This window comes from Nicotiana tabacum, chromosome 20 (genome assembly GCF_000715075.1).
Source record: "Nicotiana tabacum cultivar K326 chromosome 20, ASM71507v2, whole genome shotgun sequence".
In the NCBI taxonomy this organism is placed as follows: Eukaryota; Viridiplantae; Streptophyta; class Magnoliopsida; order Solanales; family Solanaceae; genus Nicotiana; species Nicotiana tabacum.
The window spans coordinates 16,090,100-16,097,712 of record NC_134099.1 but is presented as its reverse complement, the minus strand read 5'-3'; positions in this window follow the sequence as shown (position 1 = coordinate 16,097,712).

The following is a 7,613-nucleotide window of genomic DNA, read 5'->3' as shown; positions in this document are numbered from 1 at the left end:
GTTGAGCCTTTACAAGACAAGTCTAATCCATTGTCTTCAAACCCAAAAGTTTATTAAAAGTTTGTTGCAGATTACTTTACCCTAAATCCTAGTTCATCCATATATAAAGTGATACATAGTCCCGTTGAAGAAGCATATCAAAAATCCCATAAAATTTTAGGATATTCACAAAGAGATCATGACATAAAATAAAGCCTTTCTCAAAACCGAATTGATATTTTGTGATTACAGTTAATCTTTTATATCTCGAAAATTTATTGCTAACATTGTGTTCTTAATTAACTTAGTGAAAGATTTTTTTATGAGGAGAACGAAGGGACCCTGAGATTGCTATAACATAATAAGAATTTTAGTCCATTTAAAACCCCTGTGAGGAAAGAAATCTAGTAAATGTTTTTCTTTGTATGTGGTCTTATATACTGAGATTGTGAGATTAGTATAACTATGAATAAAACATGACGTTTTTTATCATAAAAATATAATGGATTATTCCTTTAGTTCCAAGTGTAATGACATGTTTGAAACTCAATTGGGATTGGCATTCTATAAATAGGCCCATCGGACCATAATTTGTGTTTACTCTAATGATCCTTTAAACTACTTAACAGGCTAGCTCCGCCTCTGATCTAACCTCAGTTAAATTTGAAATGCGTCCGCAATGATAAACAAGATGTGGATTACAAAGTACGTATTTTATCTCGCTTTCAAGTATTCTTGATCTATGCAATGATCTTTGATTATTATAAGGATGATAAAAAATATTTATAGTTAGGGTTCCTCACGTTTGGGAGACTAGAAATTTTTACAAAAGTGATCATATTCAAAGACACTACAACATTATGTATATATAGCTTTCGTAGCTAAATACTTTAGCTATAATATTTTTTTCCGTAGCATGCGTCGCAAAATGTAGCGTAACTAAAAGTTAGCTACAAACTTTAACATTTCATAACTAAGGATTACTACATATTGTTACAAGAATATTTATGATGTGGCTATATTGATAAAACTTTTGCCACGAAAAATTTATATTTGTAGCTAATGAGTTTATTCTTTTGCTAAAAAAATAACTTTGTCGCTATCTTTTATACTAGCCACAAAAGGATATATTGAGGCAAAAGATGTAACGTGTTTTCCCACAAAAAGTTTAATATATAGTTGTGCTCACATATTAGCCACGGAGTGTAGTATATATGTTTAGCTACGTATTCAAAATTTTGTAGCTATAAATCATCACCAATATCCATGATTAATTTTTTATATATATGTTATTTTCTGACTAGATTTTCTATTATATTTTAATTAGTGATGAAAAATTAATTTATTAGTGACAATAAATGTTTCCATCGCAAGCAAATGCGTCACTATTGGGGGTTCCTCAGGTTTGGAAGACTAGGAATTCTTCCAAAATTGATCATATTCAAGAATTAATGAATAATATGAATATGTGCCGGATCAGACAATTTATCCATTTTGGCATTACCCATCTTTGACCCGCTCATATCCAATCCGTCCCGCCACCCCTATCCATAGCTAAGTAGAAGAATCAATGGAGAGGTGATAGAGTTGTTCCATATCTAAGTGCCATGAAAGCCCACAATGAGGAAAGTCCCATAGATTATGATTCAATTTTGTGGGGTACCAACTCTTTGAACCAATTGGTCCTAACCAAGGTTTTTTTCAACCAATCACAATTTGACAGTTGTAGATGGAACCCCACTTTTCCTCCTCCCCTTGTATGTTACTCAGATTTTAATGAATCAGAATACAAAAAAGTAGACATGTTTTGTTGCTTTCTTTTAGTTTGCACCACTTATATATAAAGTCAAATTCCATGGCCATTGTTCTCCTACGAGTCCTATCTATTCCCCTAAGTTTTTAGGTCATACTGCCTTTTCACTAACAAGTTCCACAACAAGGGAGGAACCAAGATTGGTCCATGATTTTTGGTTTTGTGGGACTGCTTATCTATTGTGTTCATGTTAAAGATCAGGTTTTATGGACAAACAGCAAACAAAGATGAATCGCATATCATATGAGAAATATACGAGATAACAAACATAAATTGTTCGCGGCTAAATATGAATTAAGAAACAACAATAACAATTAAGAAGACAACAACAACAACAACTCAGTATAATCTCACAAGTGGGGTCTGGGGAGGGTAATATGTACGCAGATCTTTGCCCTACCCCGAGGGGCAGAGAGGCTGTTTCCAGGAGACCCTCAGCTCAAGAAAGCGACAAGAGACGATATATTAGTACTATCAATAGACTCATAATAAAATAACATAACATAAAATAAAATAACAACAATATAAGAAATATAGGAAGTACGAAAAAGATGGAAGATATAATAATATCCAGCAGATAAAGCCCTGCATCAGTAGCTGACCAGTAGCATCCTAAGACTAACTCCTAACTGGCTATTCTCACTCTAGTGCGCCGTAGAAATACTCACAACTTCCCCCTAGCCTACAACCTTAATGCTCGACCTCCACACTTCCCTGTCAAGGGCCATATCTTCAGTAATCTTAAGTCGCATCATGTCCTGCCTGATCACCTCTCCCCAATACTTTTTAGGTCTCCCTCTACCTCTCCTCGTGCCCACCACAGCCAGTCGTTCACACCTCCTCACCGGTGCCTCAGTGCTCCTCCTCTGAATGTGCCCGAACCATCTGAGTCTTGCTTCCCGCATCTTGTCCTCCATGGGGGCCACGCCCACCTTCTCTCAAATATCTTCATTCCTAATCTTATCCATCCTTGTATGCCCGACATCCACCTCAACATCCTCATCTCTGCTACTTTCATCTTCTGGATGTGTGAGTTCTTAACCGGCCAACACTCGGTCCCATACAACATGGCAGGCCTAACCACTGCTCTATAAAACTTACCTTTTAGTACCGTTGGCACTTTCTTGTCACACAGGACTCCCGACACTAACCTCCACTTCATCCACCCCACCCTATACGGTGTGTGACATCCTCGTCGATCTCCCCGATCCCCTGAATAACTGACCCAAGGTACTTGAAACTGCTCCTCTTAGGAATGACTTGAGAGTCAAGCCTCACTTCCATTCCCGCTTCCGTCGGCTCGACCCCAAATTTGCACTCGAGGTATTCCGTCTTCATCCTGCTCAACCTGAAGCCTTTAGACTTAAGGGCCTGTCTCCAAACCTCTAGCCTCTCGTTGACGCCGCCTCGTGTCTCATCAATTAGAACTATGTCATCAGCAAATAGGATGCACCATGGCACATCTCCTTGAATATGATGAGTTAGTGCATCCATCACCAGGGCAAATAGGCAAGGGCTGAACGCAGACCCTTGGTGTAACCCCGTAACAATCGAAAAATGTTCGGAGTCGCCTCCTACTGTCCTAACCCGAGTCTTAGCTCCATCATACATGTCTTTAATCACCCTAATGTAGGCCGCCGAGACCCCTTTAACCTCTAAGCAGCTCCATAAGACCTCCCTAGGAACCCTGTTGTACGCTTTCTCTAAATCGATAAACACCATGTGGAGATCCTTCTTCTTATCCCTGTATTGTTCCACCATCCTCCTAATAAGGTGGATGGCTTCTGTGGTAGATCGCCCGACATGAACCCGAACTGGTTATCTGAAATAGACACCGCCTTCGCACTCTCATTTCTACCACTCTCTCCCAGACTTTCATGGTATGACTCAGTAATTTGATACCCCTATAGTTGTTACAGCTCTGGATATCGCCTTTGTTCTTATACAACGGAACCATTGTACTCCACCTCCACTCTTCAGGCATCCTATTAGTCTTGAATATAACATTAAACAACCTAGTAAGCCGTTCCAAGCCTTCTCTACCCACACACCTCCAAAGTTTAACCGGAATTTCGTCTAGCCCGGTAGCTCTGCCCCTTCTCATCTTACGCATTGCCTCCATGACCTCATCGACCTCAGTATCCCTACAATAACTTAATTCATGGGGACTGTCGGCATTCCTCAATTCACCTAGTACAATATCTTGATCCCTTTCTTCATTTAGAAGTTTATGAAAGTAGGTCTGCCATCTCCTCTTAATCTGGTCATCCCCCATCAAAACTTTGCCATCATCATCTTTTATGCACCTCACTTGGTCCAGATCCCGACCCGTCCTCTCTCTCACCTTAGCGATTCGGAATAACTTCTTCTCCCCGCCTTTATTGCCTAGTTCCTCATACAGACGAGCAAAAGCTGTCGTCTTAGCCTCTGTTACTGCCATCTTCGCCTCCTTCCTAGCTACCTTATACCTCTCATTGTTCACTCTCTTCTCCTCCTCCCCAGTGCTCCCTATTAACCGTAGGTAAGCCGCCTTCTTTGCTTCCACTTTACCTTGGACAACTGCATTCCACCACCAGTCTTCTTTGTGGCCACCGGTGCGGCCCGAAGATATCCCTAACACCTCTCTCGCCGTCTTCCTTATACAGTTCGCCGTCGTCGACCACATAGTGTTTGCGTCCCCAATAACAATTAAGAAGAAAGCTTATAAAACCCTATAGAAAGATCCCGATCTTCCTAGTTAGGGGCAGAGCTAGTAGCTTGATTACGAGTTCAAGCTAATCACCAAATTTTATTCTTACCTGAAGTCGTCGTTCTAAAATCTAGAACTCATACGGTAGAAATTTTGGTTCCGCCTTTGTTCCTAGACAAACGTCATTCGATCACACCTGCTGTCCAAGTATTAATCCTCTACTTGACTGAACCTATTTATTATATGAATGGGTGTAGTTGGTTAATTCGAAGCTACCAAGGGCCCAATGATAAGATAAAACTGGACATGAATATCTTATTGTCTCCAAATTACACCCTTACATTCCATTAACTTTAAATAATTCAAGGTCTTTGCCCATTTCATAGGATCCAATTCTTTTCTGACTTAGCCATTAATTAAGCCCAAAACAATAAGGGGAAGACGAGGAAAAAAGCCTATTTTTTGTTTGTCCTAAAATCTTGAAGTATCACGGAATAATACACTTAGGGGTCGTTTGGCATATGGTATAAGGGAGCATATGTCACGACCCGGAATCCCAACCTCGGAGTCGTGATGACGTCTAACATCCATCTGCTAGGCAAGCCGACGTGAGATAATAAAATAGCTAATTTTTAACAGTTTAAACACAATGATGAAATACAACAAGAAATAGAAACCCAATCTGATACAGTACCAACGTAAGTCATGTGATAATATCTACTCCCAAAGATCCAAAGTCACGAGCAACTCGAAGTTCTACAAACAAGAGTCTGAAATAAATACAGCTGTTTTGAAGAAAATAAACAGTAAAAGAGGGAAGAGTAAGGGGACTTCAAGGTCTACGGACGCCAACAGATCTACCTCAAGTCTTCGTATGCAATGATCCGATTTGGCGCACCTCTGGGACCAATACCAGGATCTGCACAAGAAGTGCAGAAGTGTAGTATGAGTACAACCGACCCAATGTACCCCGTAAGTATTGAGCCTAACATCGACGAGATAGTGACGAGGTTATGACATGACACCTACGTAAATAAACATGTACAAGTATATGCGAAGCAGTAACAATAACAGAGAATAACAACGTACAAACTGGGAGGGGACATGCAAAAAAAGGAGAAAAATATGATAGCTACAACAGGTTCTTTGCGAAAGCGGAAGGACCATCGCGTTCGCGAAGCACAACTTCGCTTGGCCTAGAATTCCTTCATCGCGAATGCGATGACCCTGTCACGAACGTGATAGCAACCTTCTCCCTCCTACGCGAACGCGGGACCCTCTTTGCGAATGCGTAGGCATACGATCTTACAGCTTTGCGAACGCGGGACTATTATCACGAACGTAAAGTGTTAAGCTTCCACCAGCCCCAACTCCTATTCGCGAACGCGAGACCCCAATCACGAATGCGAAGAAGGAAACCAGAACTGGAGACCTGCTGCATTTTCTGCAATTCTCTAAGTCCAAAAATAACCCGTTGAGCATCTGAAACACACCCGAGGCCCCCAGGACCTCAACCAAACATGCCAACCAATCCTAAAACATCATTCAAACTTATTCCAACCTTCGAAACGCTCAAAACAACATCAAAACACCAAATTAACATCCTTTTCAAGCTTAAGAACTCCAAAAACTCTCATATTCTGCTTTCGATCAAAAAGTCTATCAAACCTCGTCCGAATGACCTGAAATTTTGCAAGAATGTCACATTAAACACTCCAGAGCTACTCCAACTTCCATAATTCCATTCCGACCCCGATATCAAAATCTCACTATCGAACCGGAAACTTTAAAAATACAACTTTCGGCATTTCAAGCCTAAATAAGCTACGGACTTCCAAAACACAATATGAACACGCCCCTAAGCCCGAAATCACCCAACGGAGCTAATAAAATCGACAGAATTTCATTCCGAGGCCGTCTTCACACTACTCCGACTACGGTCCAAATTCTAATGCTTAAGCTCTCTTTTAGGGACTAAGTGTCCTAAAATACTCCTAAACTCAAAACAAATCATCCCGGCAAATCAAAATAGCAGAAACAAATACAGGGAAAGCAGTTAATAGAAGATCGGGGCGTTAATTCTTAAAACGATCGACCGTGTCGTTACATCGCCCTACTTTTAAAGATAGATAGAAAAGGTTGGAGAGAATGACTTTATGAAATTCTCTCCTTTCTAAGGCTGCACAAGGCGGCCCCCGGAACAAAGCCCACTCTGGTTATGAAAAAAGGAACAGAGAAGAAGGCATCAACAACAACTGGTTTAATTACGAGGTAGGTCATGATGTTCATATCATATCTATAGTGCGTCTCTGTATCTTAGGGCTATGCATTATTTGGTAAATACCGAATTACCGTACCGAAATCGAATATTTTGGTATTTGGTATTTGATATTTTATTATTCGGTATGATATTTGGTTTATGTTTTAAAAAATATTGGTATTAGGTATGGTATTTGATATTTTAAAATGAAATACAGAAATACCGACCCCATACCGAAATATATATTATATTACACAATACACATATTATTAATTGTAATATAAGTATAAAAATCTAAAAGTTTATTTTTCTTTATTCGCTAAGTTCATCAATTAACTCTAAGCAAGTAACAAGACATTTCTAATGATCAAATTTATTCTTTTATGTACAATTTTCTCTCTCTGGGTTGATATTTGCTAGTTTTGAAAAGAACTTTTATCAACAAATATTTTTAGTTTTTTACTTTTGAGTACTATAATTTAGAATATTACAGTCGATGACTCTATGCACTAGTTAATATTCAAACCGAATAAACTGAAGTTACCAAATCGAATAAACCGAAATCGAAAAGATAAAACCGAACCATATCGAATTTAGTTAGGTATGGTATTGGTATAGCATTTTAAGAAACCACATACCGAAAATACCGAACCGAAATATCTAAATACCGTACCGTACCGACCTACGAATACCCCTGCTGGATCTAGCATTGGGTAGACTTTATATAATAAATGTCCTAGCTCTACAAGTTGCAAATGTGACATTTGGTTCGCAATTGCGAACTCCCATTCTTCACAATTGCGCACCGTTTCTTCGCAAATATGAAGACTGCTCGAGGATTGTTGAGTCACAAATGCGACTCTGAGATTGCA